Source organism: Diuraphis noxia, unplaced genomic scaffold (assembly GCF_037042655.1).
Source record: "Diuraphis noxia isolate RWA-SAM2 unplaced genomic scaffold, SU_Dnox_SAM2 contig0005, whole genome shotgun sequence".
In the NCBI taxonomy this organism is placed as follows: domain Eukaryota; kingdom Metazoa; phylum Arthropoda; class Insecta; order Hemiptera; family Aphididae; genus Diuraphis; species Diuraphis noxia.
The window spans coordinates 28,161,243-28,182,752 of record NW_028301715.1 but is presented as its reverse complement, the minus strand read 5'-3'; the positions used below and the strand labels follow the sequence as shown (position 1 = coordinate 28,182,752).

The following is a 21,510-nucleotide window of genomic DNA, read 5'->3' as shown; positions in this document are numbered from 1 at the left end:
AAGAAACAATTACTAAAGGAAAAAATATAGATGAGCATGTTAATAAACATATGTAATATAAGTGATTTTATACCTTCTTTTTGTACCTAATTGTTACCGATAATTTTGTTATAATAATATAGGTTCGATGAAATAGTTACTATATTTATTTCAGATATGATATACCTAACAAAAATCACAAAAATATCTAAAAGAATTATGATCAAACGATACAACTGGATATTCTGTAATATAGGACAAATAGGTAGGTAATGCAAATTTTAACGTTTTAAGTGAATGTAAATGTTTATTTTTATATAATATAGGTATTGGGTGATTCATTTAGCACAAAACAAACATTACTTTTTACAAATTATAATGTTTCAGAAAATAATTAAAAGTCGTTATAAAACAGTATTTCAGGAAAAAATTAATATTTTCAATCTTATTAAATAATTTAAGATGAGACAAGAGTATAAACATTAACACCATATCATTTTATAAGTTTTATTTTAAGTTATGATATTGTTAAATAATGCGCTATTTTTAATTTATTCATAGTTGGTATAAAATGGTTCTAATATTAAACAACATAATTATTTCCTCAATAAAACTAATTAAATAAAGTTGTAAACTAAAATACAAACTAGTAGAAAATATGAAATATTACTTAATTATACCTAAAATATATAAATTTGGCTCATGTAATTGATTCAAAATTCAACACATTTAATGAGTAAAAAGTTAATGACATGGAAATATATATATAAATTTATAATGAAACGATTAAAAAGATAAACATGATGATTATATTTTCAATAAGCTTAAAATATAATTCAAATATCTAGAAATAGGTACATTAATAATTTGTACTAACTTATATGTTTATATAGTTATATTTATATGTGGATGTGTGAATGACCTTTACAAAAAAAGTTGAAGGGAGTTGGGTTTGGTCAATGATACGTGACACAACTTCATGTTTATTGACAAAAGTAGCATTTCGAATTGTATTTGTGAAAAAAAATCAGTAGTTACTAACGGCGATGAAGGGAGGATGATGAAGAAGAAAAATGGAATAAAATAGAATAGGTGTCGTCGAAACAGGGAAATAGTGAAACTCTGACAAAACTTTAATAAAGCCCAATATGAAAGTTTTGAGTAATTTCTCAAATAGCAGAAGGACACGAGGGCCTTAGCTGGAAAGCAAGACTTTACGATGGTCTCGCAATATTGAAACGCCTTAGCTAATAGGAAAAGTTATGGCTACGTTATTGGGAGATGTCCTTTAATAGCTAAAAAGTTTCTTTTTTTCTTCCTCATTTTTATTCTTGTGTGTGTGTTTTTGCCTGTTCTGCCTCACCCACATTATGTCTATATTTGATACCACCTCAAAAAATAAAATAAAAAATAAACTTTTCACTTTGAATAAAATACAATATCTTCATTGCAGCTCTTGTCTTTAGATTATTACGACATGAAACGATACTCATATCATGGAACAAAAATTATTTTCTAAAGATTAAAAACAAAAATAGTTATGGTTGATAAATAATCAATTTCTGTTTTATCTATATAAAACAAAAAAAAAAAATCTAGAAAATAAAGTTATCAGAATAAAATTAATTTTTAAATTGTATTTAAAAAAAAAGTGTCATTTGTTTAATTAAAAATATAACATTAATACTGTTTGTATTATATCCGAAAGCATGAAGTACATAAAATGGCATTCAGAGCAATACAGTGGCTGATTGACATCTTAATGCTGCTATTGACGATTTTAAAACTAAATTTAGAAACAATTCATTCGGAAATCTGGAAAAACAAATTTGTATAAGCTATAATTATAATATTATGTTGAACGCGACAAACTATTGGTACAGTTCTTTATTGAATATCAATGCATTCTCATGTACAGTAGCGCAACCATTGGAGAGGTTTGGGAGTTGTGACCCTCCAAAATGTTTTTAAAAGTCAAATATTTCAAAGTGAAGATCTTTTTTTGTTAATTAATTTTTTATATGAATAACACCTCTGAAAATAGATCCTAGTTGTATCACTGCTCATGTAAACTAAAGAATTATTTTATTTTTTGTAAAAACAAATGTTATTTATGATGACAAAACGTAACGACACTAGGCGTAGTATGAACTAATGAAACATAGTTAATTTGTTGCACTCATCTTATGATTTTCTATGATTATGTCATATTAATATCTTTTAACTTATTTTTTTCTTTATAATAATAACATTATTTGATGTCTAATACGATTCAATTGAAATATAGTGATAGATTTTCAGTTTTTCAGAACTATAAATTATATTATAAGTTACTATAGGTATATTTTTATAAGTTACGTTTTATTAATTAATATTCTTAAAAATTAATAATTACATTTTGTCTCTTTCTATATACTGTGTGTGTGTATTTTTTTTTTAATTATAATATTATATAAATGCAAATTGTGCTATTAGTTGTAATAGCATAAGATATTATAGTCACTAATTATTTTTTTTCATTTTTGATCAATGGAATTATATTCAAAATAAATAGTAATACGCATTGTAAAACCAGTTTCAATATTGTAAAAATAAACTAAAATACACATTAATGAAAAATCACCGTAAATATAAAATACTTGCTGTGTAGTCTCGTGTATTCAAAAATCACGAAAATCTGTATTATACAACGTTAAACTACTATATACTTCCTGATATCGTAGAAGAAGAATATTAATTTATTGATTAACTCATATTATTCCTTATTTTCATTACTAAGCAAGTCTACAGAAAAAAATAAAGTCCCGACGGACGGCCCGTCACTCCTTAACCCGTTAATATTTTATTTTGCATGTAGTCAAGATTATATGGCTAATTTATTTTCAATTTGATTTAAACGGTGGTTCGAATAAATATTGAAGTGGTCTTGAATAAAGTATTATATTTTGGAATAGAACGATTGCTGGTGGAATGACACTTGGACATTAGTAACGGCTTAAAATATAATCCCTGAGATAATAATAATAGTGCAAATAGAATTAAACTGAAATAACTAGTGGATGGTAATTATTTTGTCAATTATTCTGTTTTTATTTTTATTTATTTATTAAATTAAATTATCATCGTTGTTGTTAAATTTAAATAATAATAAAAACAAGTCATCACATATTGTTGGTCGATTTCATTCATAGAAAAACTTATTTCAGTCACGATCTGTTTATAATAGTTGGCTGCTGCTGTTTGTATGAAGAGCGGACCTTCTGACAGAGTAAGTAATATGTAAGAAAATTATTTTGGGTACGTTTATGGTTTTCTGGTCTCACGGCTCGAAGAACCGCTTAAATGATGGTCCTCGTCGTCGCATTGGGTTATTTTGAGACAGAAGTACAACATCCCATCCAAACCGTTTCTATGATTGGTAGGTACATTAAAGACAGATACAAAAACCATTATTTGGCCTAGAATGGCATTAAGTTGGTACAAAGGCATTTAAGCTCAGTCGGATAAACTATATAATATTATGTATACTATTATGGTCCATGTGTGCAGATTCGGTGCTTGATATTCATCGTCTCAATGTGTACGCAACGTAAACTAATGAGGATGCAAACGTTTGACATGATAATATGATTTACCTATTATTTATGATTGTTATTAGTATTACAATTACTATTTTTGGAATTGATATGCATTTAAATCGTTAATTATATAAATATTATATTATATACATAGTAAGAAACCAAAAGATATATGTAGACTATAATCTGTAGGCATGTTTATAATATATACATAAATATATAATTATAAATGTGGTTTTGAAGAATTTAAAAACTAGAAATGCAAAATATACAATTAGAAATTATCATGATGAATTGAGTTTTTTGGAATACAGAAAAATAGTAAAACTCAAAAAAACAAAACGTACCAGCTATAAAACACATTTAATATTTATTCAGAGTCTTTTGAAACACACGTTTCATATATCGTCGATAAATCGTATATTCGTATCAAATAAAAATAATATATATATATATATATATATATTTATAATTTACATACACGATCTGCTATGACTGAATATTGTGGCAGCGGGGTAAGAAAGTGTTGGAAAACAAAAAATTTGAGAGGCTGTATATTATTTTCGAGAAGAGGAGAAATAACCGACCTTCAAACATTCTGCGTGGGTATACGTAAAAACTAAAAATAATTACAACAGCTATACTGCTTTTAAACGCAAATGTACGTAGGTACGTACTTATTCTTATGTCGTGGAGCCGAAGACCTAAATCTCTCACGCGACTTACAACCGCGTACCCACTTGTCAGTTGATAAACTTACCTCGAAAAAGTATAAGAGGTTGGCACGCAACGGTGACACTATACGTATATATATATTTTATATATACAGGGTGATTGATTTATCAAACAACACTCATTTTTCCAAAAAGTATTGACTTTTTTCAATTTTTTTTTTCTTCAAAATTATAGATTTACACTCTTCTTGAATTGTATATTTTTTTAAATATTTTTCACCCTTATATTTATTAGGCAAATCACTATCAACTTTTGATTTTCAAATGGTAACCTATACTTAAAATTTCATAAATTAATAAAGCAATTTTCTTTTTTAATCATTACGAATTATTATATACCAAATTAAATTTCGAATTTAGCGTTAGTAATTTATGAGTTATATGTATTTAAAGTAAGTTTAGATTCGCAGAGTGGAGTGGTACTGGTTTACCCCGCAAAATGTTTATCCACTACTCCGCTTGTAACACAGAACTTGTTCTGTGCATGTAATACTTAAAATACTTATAACTCATAAACTACTTGTCCTAAATTCGATTTTTACGAATTAAAATACTCAGAAAAATATTTTGCTTTGGAATATGAAATTAAAAAACTATGTTGTCATTCAAAAAAGTAAAAAACTTAAAAAATATTTAAAAATATAATTTTTTAATAAAAGCGTTGGTTTTTTAACAACTTGAAACTATGTAAAAAAATATTTAGAAAAAAGTCAATACTTTTTTATATAATGAGTGTTATTTGATAAAATAATCGACAACATCGCACTGTTTCTCGGCAGCATAGTAAAGTTGTGTAGCGTTACTCGAATAATAATAATAATATTGGAAAGATGCGCATCATACCGCCTGAAGGTTTCCAACACCACATGGGTTACTCCGCGCCCGAGTGTTCAGAATAATTGTATATTATAATATGTAGGTGCAAGATAGTTTGCTTTACGGACGTTCCCCATAACGTTCGATAAAATTATTATTGTAGGTTGACGGCCGCAATACATTTTTGCGCTGTTATTAATCATTAATGTACCGTGATTGATGAGTGGTAAAAATGCGCTAGCGGGAAACACCTGTTTCAGCACGCTCACACGTCCAAACATGTACACCCATACTTTTGGTGAACTTTTCAATCGGATTAAAAGCAAACTTTGTGAATATTTTCGCGGTGTTTTTCTATACAGGAAAACATCATCGTGTATACGGACATCGTCAAACCGACGATCTGGATCGAACGCCAGAATGTATTATATTTATTATCTTTATTCATAATAATGTTGTTGTAAGTTAGTCGGTGGGTGAAAAGACCCTTAGGATAAATGTCCATGTCGTCACGAGTATTTTTCAAATCATTGTATTCCTAATAAATGTTGTCGAAAAATGATTGTACTGATAATATATCACCATTGCAGACGTAGTGTACTGTATTGTTTTTTTTATCCATTTCCATTGTATCAGAATTGTATTATATACATTACACTAAACAAATATTCTATATATGGAACAATATTGTTCAATTTAAAATTATATTGTATAATTTTATAATATACAAATTTTTTTTTTTTTTTTTTTTTACATACGGAATGTCCTTTATTATTTGTAAACGGATATAATATTATTAGTTAGTACATGAATAGGTATAAATGTATATGAATAGGTTTTGTTTGGTAGTTTATAGGTACATAACAAAAAAAAAATAATAAAAAAATATAAAATAATTGATGTGTATAATAATTTAATTAAAACTATTGTTGAAAACTAAATAACAAAATATTAAAATGATGGCTTTCAATTTTGACGTAGGTATTGCATCAAATGTGAATAATTATTAATTTAGTATCAACATATTCAACGCCCTAAAATAAATTTGTTAAGTTACCCTTTTTTAATTGAAAATAATAAAAATAATAATTTCATTATTTTAATAAAATCATAGATTTTATTTCAATAACTAAATAATTTTTATATGATAATACGTACTTTTTTTACTATTAATCGAAATAGGATTTACAAATCGTAGTACAATATAACATAACTAATCGTAGTTTAGCCTTTAAACTATTGAATTGCCGGATCAAGTCAATAGTTTGAACCAAACTAATATTCAATGACAGTTCATACATTTCTGATTAATTGGATTACATACTTTAAGGGATTTTGATAAGTACGTCATCGACATGATATAAATAACTACAACTGATTATAACTGATAAAATGTTTATTTTGGCCTGAGAAATGCTGACGAGTAAATTTAATTTGGCTATTTCATTTCTCGCCGGATAATATCAACTACCTACTAATCATTTTAAAATCAACTTTAGTATTTGCAGTGAAAGCACATAATTTAAATTTCACAGGTTTTTTTCATGAATTTGTTTTTTTTAAATTATTTTTAACAACTATGGATATTAAAATTTGCAATTAAAATAATTATATTACTTAAAACTTATGAATAGGTGGTAGATAGCATTATAATAGATAATATTAATATACAATTAAAATGTTGACAGTATTAATATGATTTGGAGGGTACCTCTCTTCGGGCAGTCAGTGTCTAGACGTCTAGAGAAAGAGGGCGCCATCCCCCATCCAGGCATGGCAGAAAACTAAAGGCGCCAACTAAAAATTCTGCTAAAACACACAAGTGTTCCAAAAACCTACAGTCCCAAAACTCGACACTACTAACCAACCTACAGTTAATGACCTCAGTTCCGAAGCTTAAATAAAAAAAAAAAAACAATTATAATAATAATATGTTTTATTTTATCGACGATAATAATTATTAATTAGGTTAAATGGTCTAGTTCAAAATACTTACACTTAATTATTAACATACTAATATATATATATATATATATATATATGTATTATATGACCTAACTTATCTAATTTACTTACCAGAAACAAAGGTTAAACATATTTTTCAAGAACAAATTAATGAATAACGCGTAGTCATGGTTTTTTTAACATAATACCATATGACGTATGAACATATACATAATAGATCGGTTAGGGAAAAGACTAAAGAGTTATATAATATGTAACATTCATATTGTATACTTTGTATGAAATGGAAACCAAATTGAAATGAGAAAGGCGCGAAAGACTACTAAGACTACATTTTAAACATAGCTCTTAAAATTTCATAACTTTGAAAATCGTCGTGCATATTAATATTATTACCCGTGTACCTACGTATATTATTTAGACTTTTTTTAAACAGATACCTACGTTTTAGAAAAATTAGAAAAATAATTAACTAATTTCATGATAATTATATATTATTATTTATTACAATTACGTGAATATCAATAAATATGTATATTATATTATATACAGGGTGATTCACCAAGCATGCCCACTCCTTTTTTTAAATAATGCAGTTATTAAAAATCTTTAAATATACACGAAGATCATATTTTCAAGTTCTTGAGATTGTTGTCCCACTTAAGGAATGTCCTGCGATGATACAAACTTTTGTTTTTCAAATGAGAAACCCCCTTTACTGTAAATTATTTAGTAGATAATTTTTTTGAAAATTTGTATGTATCAAAATCAAAATTCGAACGAGTATAAGTAGTAATAAATCTCAAGAATTAGATAATAAGGTGTTCCTAGTATATTTAAAGATTCTAAAAATCAGATTTTGAATAACTGCATTATTAAAAAAAAAGGGTGAGCATGCTTAGTAAATCACCCTGTACTTTCAACAATGTATTAATTTAATTGCATAAGACTAGTATTAATTTGAATTGTAAGGATTTTAAATAAATTTGAAACTTAAAGTTTCTAAGTGTTAAAAATAATAAATATTAATTTAAATTTCTTATTATATTATTGGTTCCCAATTATTTGTTATTTACATTAGTATATAAAAATGATCAATGAGGAACTGTTTACTGAGAGACACGAGAAAAATGTTTGTAGACATAACATCTGCAAAGTTTAAATCAGGTTTACAAAAGGTCTGTTGACGAAACATTTCGAATAAATCAACATTCTTGTAAATTTATATTTAAAAAATGTTTAGGTATTCGATAAAATTCTTAAGATGTTATTGAATCAATGGAAATCTACTATAAAATATTCAATGAGGTCAATAATAAACGAAAATAGAAACAAAATATCACATTTGGTATTTACCTAATTCATTATTGAATAGCTTTATAAAATATAATCAATATATTTTAATTATTAAGTTTTCTTTCTTTATAAATAAATCAGTTCTGTTAAATTAAAATTCGGTTTCTCGTGTAAGGTAATGGAAATGATATATTATTTAAAGATGTCTACTTTTTCCGTAATATAACCTAAAGCCTTTTCGTGTCGTTTTTGATTAAGTTCATTTCGACCGTTATTAAACTTGTATGAATTAAATTGAATGTAGCTTAGATATTTGGATTTAAAATTATTGTATGTCTTATCGATACTAATTATTATTAATTTCTATATTCTACATACGTTTTTTATATAATTTTGTTTTACATAATAACTTGTTGTAAATAATGAATTAGATTAAAAATTAACATATAATGTCTTTTTAATTTTTTTATTAAATCCGTTCAAAACGTACAGCAATCAATTTCATTTAATCCAAAATTAGGAGTACAATATTGATGCATTTAAATTTTATGCTTATTATGATAATTATTATTTCCAGTAAAAATCACTCATACCTATACTGTAATCTAATACTGTAAAACTGCGAACATCGTCTGAAAATATATGACTTTACTCAAAATACAACTGAATGAAGTTTGACAATTTGGTAATTAATTATTACAACTTGGTACATGATGGTGGTATGTAATATTGTTGAAAACTGTGTTACAAAATATTATAGATCATATTTTGGAGCTGAGTTAAATTTTTGAAACTTGTATTTGTTGTAGACATAATTATAATATATACTTTGTTTGGTTGTTTGATAGTTGGTACCTTTTGAAACTTTTCTACTTTTCCTTGAAACTTAGTTTTGTAATAACAGTTTAATTGAGTGGATTTATAAAGCTGATTTTATAAAAAAGCGTTGGAATTAGTTTATATAGTATGAATCTCAATTGATTTTAATTTAAAAATATATCATCAACTAACAAAGCCTTTATTATTGGATGTGTATATATATATATCTACATACAGATAGATAGATAGATAGATAGATAGATAGAGAGAGAGAGAGAGAGAGACTTTAAATTATAATTTAAATGAACGACGGTTCCTTTTACTTGGATAAATAGGTACTTATAAAGACGACATCAACTTTCATTAAAAAAATTCATTTTATTGCATCGATATTACTTGAATGAATATAGTTATACTTTTCAGTAAGTTTGTATCTACCTCAAGTTGATCTAATAGCCACTCTAATCTTAATTTGTCTATATACAATCTTTTTTGTTTAAATATTTAAGCTTCTTAAATTATAATTTTAAAACAGTTTCTTATTTTATTCGTAATTAATTTTAACTGTATAATATAATCATTTACGTAGCTTCTTAATTAATTTAATTTTAAATATTCGTATTTAAATTATATGTATTTATAATAAAAACGAAAACACTACGTTCATAAATTATAGATGTATTATTAACATCAATTTCTTCCTATTCAAACAATTATTTATGATTTTAACGTGATTAAAACGTGTTCTCTGATGTGGTCTTGTAATATAAAATTTCATATTATGTTTTATAATGAACAAATTAATGTTTTCTATTGAACTGTGATGACTTAACGTTTATAAAGTACAATACCTATGCAAGTTTCAATATCATCTGAATAAGTTAAATTATAATTTAATAATATTTATTTAAAACTAAAATATAACACTTACGTGATAGTGATCACTAACCATGTATAATAAATGTTTTCTGACAAAATGTATCATACGAGTATATTATTTAAAAACAATAAAAATACAAATTTATAGCAAAATAATAAAGAATATAAAAATGTTTTACAACTATCTATTAGAGTAATGATTGAAATTAGTTTTTAAATTATTTAAGGTATTAATAACAAATATTAAATGGTCATCATTCTTAAAAACTTTTATGTGCATAAAACTTTAACGATAGAAAATTAGAATATATCCTTATTAAAAGTAATAAAATAACCGATTACAAAGCTTTTGTTTTAAAATTAATTTTTCAATGGCATTATAATAGGAAAAATATGGTAATATAAAACAAAAATTTCATATATGTATGTATTTTAAGTATTTTATGTTTATACAAAATTAGAATGCCTTTTTTTTAAATATCAGTCTGACTGTAGCATGTAAGTGCATTATGCATTTATTCAAAATTATAATTTTCAAAGATGTTTAATGATTATGACAATCAGTAATCGTTATTAAGTATTCAATTTGAAGTTTTTATTTCTATGTAAACATTTTTGAAGTATATTCTTTCAGTCATTTAATATCTGTCACTTTTTTATATGTTTTTTTTTAATCCACAAGGTGTTGGTATAATATTATATACTAAAGCCATATAATTTCTTCAACTAGATACTGTAGGTAATATTTTAAAATGTGCTTTATTATATATTTTTTTATGAATAATCACCTTGGGAGACGGATCACACGAAGGTAAACTTTTTAAATAAAAAAAAGTTTGTTATGCTCATGATACACATTCTCTCTCTCTCTCTCTCTCACACACACACACACACACGAACACACACACACACACACACACACACACACACACACACACACACACACACACACACACACACACACACACACACACACACACACACACACACACACACACACACACACACACACACACACACACACACACACACACACACACACACACACACACACACACACACACACACACACACACACACACACACACACACACACACACACACACACACACACACACACACACACACACACACACACACACACACACACACATATATATATATATATATATATATACATATAATTATATATATATATACTTATATATATATATATATATAAGTGTGTGTGTGTGTGTGTGTGTGTGTGTGTGTGTGTGTGTGTGTACTCAAAAGTAAAGCAACGAGCTCATTGTCGTCGATATCAGGGATTTATACGATGTGTGTGATGTGATATATTATAATTTCCACGTGCCGATGTATAGTTGCAAACCAATATGACAATACGCGTTAAAGTAGCTAAAAATAATAAAAGTAAATAGTCAAGTGAAAGAAAAATATGTTTACACACTGAAAACGAACGTGTCAAAACTAAACGCGTTATTACGAAATAGAGAACAAAATTGTTATTAACTTAACATTTATACGCAAGTGTGTAAAAGGATACATTATTATTATTTTCGCGAAAGGAAGTCTGTAGGTAGGTAAATAAATCGACTTTGAAGTGAAGTTTACACAGCTATCTTAACGACTCCTTTGTTTCGTGTAACATATATTAACCGAACAGAAGTCCTATAAAATATTGTTCACGATCAATTATTATTCAAACGATGTCTCGGAAACATGACGTTGAAGTATTAAAAAAAAATTATATTTGTAAACAAAATATATTAATTATATTGGACATTTAATGTTCCTTGATATTATTTATGAATAACATTCAGTGATTTATCATTTTTTTTTTCATTTTCTAGATTATATTTTGACAATAATATGAAGTAGAATTAAATATTACACAGGTGTCTACGTACATCATCATAACAAAATAGCCATCTTATCAAGTAGGTATGTAACGTTTCTTGTGAACTACTGTCTTGCGTACTATATTAAAATGTATGGTATTTTTTACAAGCTTTTCATGAATTTGAAAGCATACAATATGAAAAGTATTTATAATATTGTACTATATAATATTTAAAACGTTAATGATTTTAGTGATAAAATTGTTTATGATTATCTAAGTACCCTATATTTTACCGTACCTAGTTATAGAGACGATTATTCTCTCGAAAAAAGTTCACATTTAACAGTTCAGAAATATTAATTTGATATGCTTGGCATTTTACCATCATGAATTTCTATTTGAAGATCTAAAAATATGAAATGAAAAAATTCCAGAGACATCAAATTTAAAATATGGTGACCTTAACATAAATAATTGAGTTACATCAGTTTGAAAAAATATTTTAAAACGATACATATTTATTTATTTATTAATTAACGCCAATTGACAATATTACATAGTTGGTAACAATATTATATACAAGTTATTGAAATTATATCAAAAATGTGGTGATAAAACTCAATACTTTAAGATCAATAGTTTTTGATAAAAATAAATAATAATTAATATTGTAATTGAAATTCTTATAATATTTTGAAATAAACACTAACATTCGTATTAGTGTATGCTAATAAAATGATTGTTTTTAATATTAAAATCTAATATTTTATTAAATTCACACAAGTGAAACATTTTATCCACTCGTCGTGTTTAAATCAAATAATTAAAGCTTAACATTTATATCCTTATGGTTACTCGAGTTTTGATATGTTTTAAATGAATTACTTAAAAAACGAAAGGTATTTTCGTATGGCTAAGGAACCCCCCCCCCCAAAAAAAAAAAAAAGCTATATGAAAAATAATATCGAAGGGAGGATGTCTGGCGTGTCTCCGTAAATTTTAAATTCCAATTTTTTCTTTTCTTACCATTTTCCAGTAGGAACTCTATTTGTCTAAAATATTATAATAAATGGTTGCCATTTCTGGAGTAACGAGTGCTGCAGAAAAACGTTAATCGAGGTGTCCCTCGTGCGCGAGACACATTCACGACTAACTTGATTAATATTCCGGGCCGACTCGAGTGCTTCGTAGGACTAACATATTATCGTATCACAAATGGAGATTTTTCTTCGCCATGTCTGAATTGTAATTTATTGAAACGGTTTTTATAGTCGATTCCACATATAATTGACCATAGGATATGTATATTTTATGGTTAGAATAGTGAATTTACTCACGTAAAAAAAATACCCTACATTTACCGGTAAATTGCTTCAAATGGCGACGTGACAATATCTTGGTGTGAATAATCCTTACATTATAATCTATACCCTATGGTTATGAAACAGAAAAATTAAAAACTGTTGTAAAAATAAAATCATGAATAACAATAAATAGTTACGTGCGATTGTAATAATAAATTACAGTTAACCACACATACAGTGATTTTGGTACCTATATATAAATATATAAGCAGTTAACCGTTCAGTGGTATAAAATTAGGTATAGTTGTCAATACTACAGTGATAGTCACCAGTAATTGATGACATGTTTCATAAATCACAACAAATTATAATTAATTTTAAAGATCACATAACATTTTGAGTGATAAAATAAAATTAACCTATACATTTTTTTTTACCTTGTAAGAGTAAATTTGATACGCTGTAAATTGAGTGGTGGCGATAAACGTCTATTTGAGAGAAATCTCGTCGGTCTAAGTCGTATGATAAGAACAATAATATAATATATACGGTACACGCACATATATACATAATATTATATATTTTTTAAGAACAAAATGTGCGGAAAATAGGAAATTGATCGTCTGCCGGAAAGTAATAATAATATCATGTTTGTAGCGGCTAGCCGCGGCCGTGTAATGGTTTTTTAATGTCAGTGCATTAGACCCGTGGTGCTGGCATGGCAGTCGCGGACAGAGGGGAAAAAATATTGTTTTGTGCATGAGGACCAACGTGCTACAGCTGCGCGTGAATAACGATATAGTATATTATTATTAGTTTATTTTTTATATTTATACATTATTATCATCATGCGATTAATTCGGTGCTTACCGGCGTATGAGGTCTTGGTATTCTGCCTAGGCGTTTGTCGTTATTTACTTGTAAGAGAAAATCGAAAAGATTCGAAAAAAAAAAAAACGAAAAAAAATTCCAAAAACGTCCTAAACTATTGTTACGCGTGTACCCGAAGTGGAATGCGATTATAAGTCGTGTAGTCGTCCGGCAGTTGTGGCCCACCGTGAAAATGTATGCGTTCGTAGTATTGTCGACGAGTTATTAAATGGCGCGCGGGCGCTGAATATACGTTCGACGGCTTTCCTACGTGTCAGCGAGAGTACTGCGTTCGGTTCGGGCGCCATACACGGCGGCTGGCTAACGCCACCTCAGCCACCCCTAAATCAACCCTTCAGCCATACCATTCCACCCCACAAAGATTGGACGGCGGGTGTCGGGGAAGGTAGCGCAAGCGCGAGAAATTCGTCGACACCAGTTACACGGTCGCGCGCTACCACGATTTTTCGTTCTCACCGCGTCTTGAGTTAGTTTGGATACTGCTGTTATTATCGTCGTTATTATTATATTAAGTCATGTCGTAAATAATGTTTTGACAGAGAACACGACTCAAGAGTGATGATGATAAAAAAAAAAAAAAACCAAAAAAAAAAAAAAGACCGAAACGGCAATGTGTATAAGTACAATACCTATAAATATAATCTGACGATTCCTGAACATTGCAAACTTTCGTAACAGAACAACTAAATTAATGTGTTATTTGCAAGACGTGAATATCGAACTCGTAAGACGTATGGTATTATTATTAGTATTTTTAGGCACCCTCCAATGGCAGTGAGGGGAGGGGGTGATCGAGCAAACCGGAAAAGTTTTGGAGTTAACATCGTGTTGCGCAGTGTCCTTCCACGAGCATATGACTAATTGCGATTTACAAGTGGAAGGAATGCAAAATATACATTATAACTCAATTTTATAAGAGTACCTATACTTTTTTGTTGATACAAAAATGATGGAGATAAGAAAGTATAAACGTTTTGAAATAAGTGTTAAAGACGTATTTCAAATAATATATCTGGGGGAAAATGTTTAAAATAACCAATACGAATTCTAATCTACCTAACCTACCTGCGTAGTCCACAATGTAAATACTAAATTGAATTGCGTAATGGTTATCACCTTATCAGATACCTCTGTTAAGAATTTGGTTACTGTATCGTAAAGCGATCTGAAATATGTATTTTTCTAGTTTCATAAGCGATCTAACATAATTGTTATGATCCACAATTTGTTGTGCTGACCGCTACTTGGCTACCTATATAAAATATATTTTTGTTTTCTAATATGATAAAATTTTAAATAAGGTGTTCCTCCGTAAAATAATATTTAATAAAATTTACTCTCAAATATTTTTATTTTTTTTGTGAGATCGCTTAAGACACCAAGGACCCACATGTAGTCATGTAGATCGTTAATATTATGAAAAATCACATTTGACACCACTCTCAACATTTTTAATCAAATATCGATTTAAAAACGGTTTATGATCGTATAAAAATCAATCAGCTACAACTCGCATTTGGAATGAGAATTCTATTTAAATCGTCAGTGAGCATTTTTATACAAACCTTTTCAATATCTACTTACTATAAGAAACTATTCAAATAAAAATTATTTTAAAGATCGACGTGATGCGTTGTTTACGGTTTGAAAATCACTGAGATCGCGTTTAGGCATTATTATAGTGTTGTTGACAGTTGTTGTAATATGTAAAAAAATTAAAATTTGATCAACAAAGTATAAAACCTAATCTAAATTAGGTTACTGAAATTTGTGGTAAGTTCAATTTTATTTGAATAAAACTTAAATATCGAACGACTATGTTTAATAATATATCTCAGTACATTGACTCAGTGAAGTTATTTGAAACTGGTTTAATACTTAATTTGTTCGATTATAATATTAATGCTGAATTGCTGAAACCACTGATGTCATTTTTTAATTTATTCACCTATGCATAAGGTTTCTCTGCCCGAAACACCAATATGAAATTTGGCAGAGTCAAAATACGGTATTTTTTATTTTTTAAATTATAACATGTTATTATTTGTATACCTACTTTTTGTTGAGAGAATACAAACATACAAATAAAAAATAAAAAATATACATAAATATGAATTTATATAGATAAATTTCATGTGAAAATATATCCCCCGTTTAATATTTTATTTAAATGTGTACGTACGCTGTATTGTATAACATGTAATGCATTTTTGTGGTCTGGAAGAAAGTCATAACAGTACTGAAGTAGGTAATTTCGGAAGTATCCAAAAATCATATAGAGATTTCGAATGATATTTTGCAGTTATTCAAAAACCTTATTATATTTTCCATGTGATTTGATCAATTTATGAAATGTGACATTAAAAATGAATTGTATGTAAACATCGACAAATAATGAAATTATCATATTTAACGCAATTATCATTTTTGGGTGGATAGGTATGTAAATAATAACGACATTGGGAGTGGTACGTAATATTAGGGACTAAGAAATTATTTAAGTATTATATTATTATAATCTCAGAGTTTCTCTATTGATAAAAATGTAAGATTTATGAATTGAAATTGTCTAGGATTTAACAACTTTGTTCTTAGTATTAGTCCAATCGTTAAAAAATTGAAGTGGACAAATATTTAGAATTTTAATTATTTTGTGTAAGAAGGGATGTTAGGTCCATTTTCTAATTAGAAAAATTATTTTTACAAACAAAGGGATAACGATAGAGTTTTAATACAGGTTGTATTTGTATACAAATAAAGTTTATTTGATTTTATAATTAATATAATCATACCTAGTGTTTAATTTCGTAACTTTTTGTTGATAAATGATTGGATTGTAATTTCCAAAATTTGTTTGCCATTTTATATATATATATAAGGGACAAAGGTTTTCAGTATTTTGAATGTGCATTTGTGTTTTTATTAAAGAGGTTATTTGATTATAAAACTGTTTTACCATATATACAATTTTGCAGGTGGCTATGCAAATTTGAACTAATTAATTTCAAGTTAAAGGATTATTTGAGCTATTCTCAAACTTATAATATTATCCAATACTTTTATAACGATGACTCATTCAGTAAAGTTTGCGTTTTTTTTGTTGTTTTAATTAACTATTAAGACACTTATACAAGGAACCTAATAAAAAGATACTCTGAATTATTTTTTTGCAATTATTCCAAGATTATTGTAACATTAAATAATATTTGAATAATTTAAAATGTAGCATTAAAAATAATTAAAACGTATTTTAACATTACAGTATTATTGATAGTAAATCAATTTCAAGTATAAAATGTTTAGTTCAAACATTCTTCAATTAATGTAAGTGCTAGATTATTAAAACATTTTGTAACATAATATTCAACTTCTAAGTTTTTATTCGTACATAAGTAATTATTCTCAAGTGAAATTATAAAAAATAGTAAAATTATTTGAAATATTCCATTTTTTGTATTGTCATAGTAATGTGTATTACTACTGAGCTTTCCACACAGAGAATAATATCGTACAGTAAATATTTTCATCGTATATATATATATATATATATTTATTATAAATAAATTTGTCAAATATATATATTTGTAATTAATTCTTAAAGAAATGTCAACAAGATTATATATATATATTTTTTTTAACACTATAACACGTCCGTCGAATTGTACAAAAAATAACATTTTCCAAAGAATAACACAATCAATTACGTGACCCATTATCAATCTAACTAATCAATTGGCCTATATAATATCTATACCAATCATCGGAGGCCTAAAAATAAAAAATAAAAATATTTCTCCCTTTTGTACATGTTCATTATTGTTGGTGACAAGAGATAAAAATGGTGTATTTCGAATTTTTCTCGTCCAATGTTAATCGAACATACGACGTATAAAGAATAACGTGGATAGATTTAGTAGTGATTTTTGATAACGAGATTAGTGTCAGTGACCGGAGAACAAGTATCATTTTTCGAGTTTCATATTTTTGCGGCTTGTCCAATATCTCATGTTGTACGGGTGACACCGCAACCGAGTATATATGTTCGTCACATATCTTGACAAAATTGATAGGTTAGAGATGAAAATACAAAATATGATCTTCATGGGCACTTTCGTGGGTTTCAGTGGAGGGTTAATTTATTAAGACGTCAGAGATAACATAATATTATTTTGATTTTTAGTATGAGTGTTCCAGCCCTTTGTGTAAACTATACAGTACAACTGACTATATCAAACATCACTCAGATTTTTCACTACTTCAAAAGTATGTGATCGGTAAAGAAGACACTTAAAACAATTAGCTTCTTTTTGGTGTAAGAATCATTAAGTTTAGCTTTATAATAAATTAATAACGATAAGTCATTATTATTCAACAAAATAAAAGTTGTGACATAAGGATTTAATTTTAATATTTTTTTTTTAAATATTCTTTGGACATCTAACACAGCTTTATTACTTTATACAATGAAACTTTAAAAAAATTTATTTTCAACCAAAGTTTGTTTTTAGTTTGAACCATATTGGCCATGTTAAAATAGGTGGTAGCTAGAAAAACGAATTACTAATGTGTACAATGAATATTAATATATTTATATATAATATAAAACTATAACAATCTTCAGTTATTGTGATTGGTTCATATTATATTATATATTTGGATAACTCAGAATTCGTTGATTTCGCTTAATTTTGTATGATATTCCTGCAATAGCATATTTTTCCGATTCCAATACTAAACTACTTGGTAATAAAATAATTTATTTTTACAAACTTTTCGTTCAAATTATTTCTCAACGGTTTATAAATACGCCTACAAGGTATATCTATAATATCCATATAATCGATTCGCATATTATCGGAGCAAGACGAAAATGTCGTAAATATTTTTGAAATTATAATTGTATGTTATTACAGTGACCATTTTTGACAATTTGAGTGAGCTTAATCTTAAACTTATAATAAAGGTTAATCGAATATTTGAAAATGGGACACTGCCGATTGCATCTATATAACATATTATTGTGCCTTAGCGGTTTAAACTTTTGTCCCTTTCAGTAGATGTCGTGGAGCACAAATTATTAGCATCCTCGCTCAGGGCGCAACAAGTTCTTAGTCCATTCGTATCTATGCCCAATGAGATTAACTAGACTATAACACTATACGAATTTCTCTAGACCTAATCATCTCAAGGGTTCAGCACATTTTTTCAACCACAAAATAACTAATTTAACTGGGGTAAAATACTATTATTGTTTGTAGTAGCCATAGTATTAAATAAAAGTGAACTGTTCCAAATACAAAATTTTATATCGTTACTTATAACATTTTCCATATTTATCAACTTTAAGTATATATTAAAAAATATCGATCTTAATACTGAATATTTAACCTGAGATTTTAGGTTTTTTTTTTTAAATTTGTATATCACCTTTGTGCTAAAAATTGTAGTGTACTATACTGTATAAACTATTACCTAAATCTATATATGTATTTTTTTTTACATTTCAATATTTCTTAATCTATACACAAAGTTAAATATTGTCTGTACAAACAGGTAGTTTGATATCGTTAATCGCATTTTCAATGGAATTGTAACAAAAGAAAATGTTTACTTATTTTTTAATTTTTAAGTTTAAAAATAATATTTAAGTTCAAAATACCGTCTCTTTATATTTTCATGAGTCATAAATCATTTTTAGTTTTATACAATAAGTTTCTTTAATTATTTTTAATCGTAGGTAATTATCAAATTTTCGTCCTTCAAATTAAAATAAAGAAATTTATCAATTTTTTATAATTTTATATACGCAAATAAACATAAATATTTTTAACTACTCGCTGAGTATTTTAGATTTTAGGATATAGTGTACTAATCACTGTTACTTTAGTTTAATTAACGTTGTTAATAGTGTTTTCTTCTAATTTTTCATTTATCTAACTATATTATATTATGATATATTTTAATTAAATTAATATTGTATGGCCAATTGGCTGCTATAATATTAAATGATGATTAGAAGCAAAGTATGATGACAGACGAGGACGGATGTCATAATACATAAAATATTTAAATGAGTTACAATTACTTGAAATTTTATGTTATTTTATTGTCATCAAAAAAAAAAAAAAAAAAATTGTCATATCAAATATTTGTAGTATCAATATAAATATTTTAAAAGTCGATAATTTGACATGAACCTTTGTTTTTTTTTTATGATATTAAACTATTAGTCATTTAACTTTAATATTTACCCTCTAAATGGTTTGAAACAAATGTTACTGAGTAATAAAAAAAAAAAAAAACATAAGAATACTTATTTTGATAATTTTTTTTTTTGTGATTTCTAACTTAATATTATATTATAAATACTATTAGCATTGAAGATTAAATAAATGTTTTTATTGAATACAATTATAAATTATAAAACATTTTTTTGAATATTTTAGAAGATATGAAAACTATATTTTCGGGTTATAAAAATATGAAATGGAAAATGCCTATTCACACTTAGTTGATGGATTTAATTTTTTTATTCAATAAAGTTATAAGCAATGAGCTCGTATATTCAGTCTGTGTTTTACTTTTTTTTCTAATTTATAGATATAATTTTTTAATACCGTATTAAAATTTTGACAATCGAATTTAACACGTGTACAATGCATCCACATGTACAATGCACATTCGTATACCTATCGTTCAACCTGTTAATAAATCTTCAATCTGCTTTCATGTTCCTTTCATTGAAGATGAAATAATATATTTATATCTTTCAAACGATTCTATAAATTAACATTATGTATATATCATAATATTATATTTTGTTAGTTTTAACAAAAAAATATAGAGGAGAACTCAATTTAAAAATGACTGAATAACTTCCATAATTAACGTATATCATATGTATGGTATAAATACATATATTATCATAAGCTTTTCTTATTTTAAAAATATTCAACTCATAATTAATATTTTTAAAATAAGCATTTTACACTCTATAATGTGATTGAACTTGGCTTGGTGAGTTACACGATTCTACGTCAAATGTATTCTAGTCGGCAGAGTAAATTTAAAATACATAATCAACTAGATATTTTTATCAAAACGAGTACACAATAGAAATAAAAATTAATTCCTCGATACTTAAAACAACACAGTTTAAATGACTTCATCGATTATAAAAATTCTTCGAATTGATTTTAATGAAATGAAAATATATGTTTTTAATGACAATTTGTATTAAGCCGGCTACAGAAAAATAAGGGCACGGTCCACTGTTGTTATTATTTTCTGTTTGTATATTATGATTCAGTGAATATCGTCTAACAATAGACCACCAAAAACCAGCAATGGATATTCCATCCAAATAGACCTTTTGTGTGGAGGGCTATACATGCGCTATTTGGTCA

At 26.7% G+C, this 21,510-nt stretch overlaps 1 protein-coding gene across 1 annotated transcript in view; it reads right to left on the bottom strand.

The window, feature by feature from the left end:
• The window catches only part of LOC107162101 (cyclic GMP-AMP phosphodiesterase SMPDL3A), a 199,974-nt gene extending 185,872 nt beyond the window's left edge, over positions 1-14,102 (bottom strand). The window contains exon 1 of the mRNA XM_089229080.1: positions 14,084-14,102. The gene's annotated coding sequence lies outside the window, so the exon portion shown is untranslated. The remainder of the gene's footprint in view (positions 1-14,083) is intronic.
• Between the last annotated feature and the right edge of the window lie 7,408 nt (positions 14,103-21,510).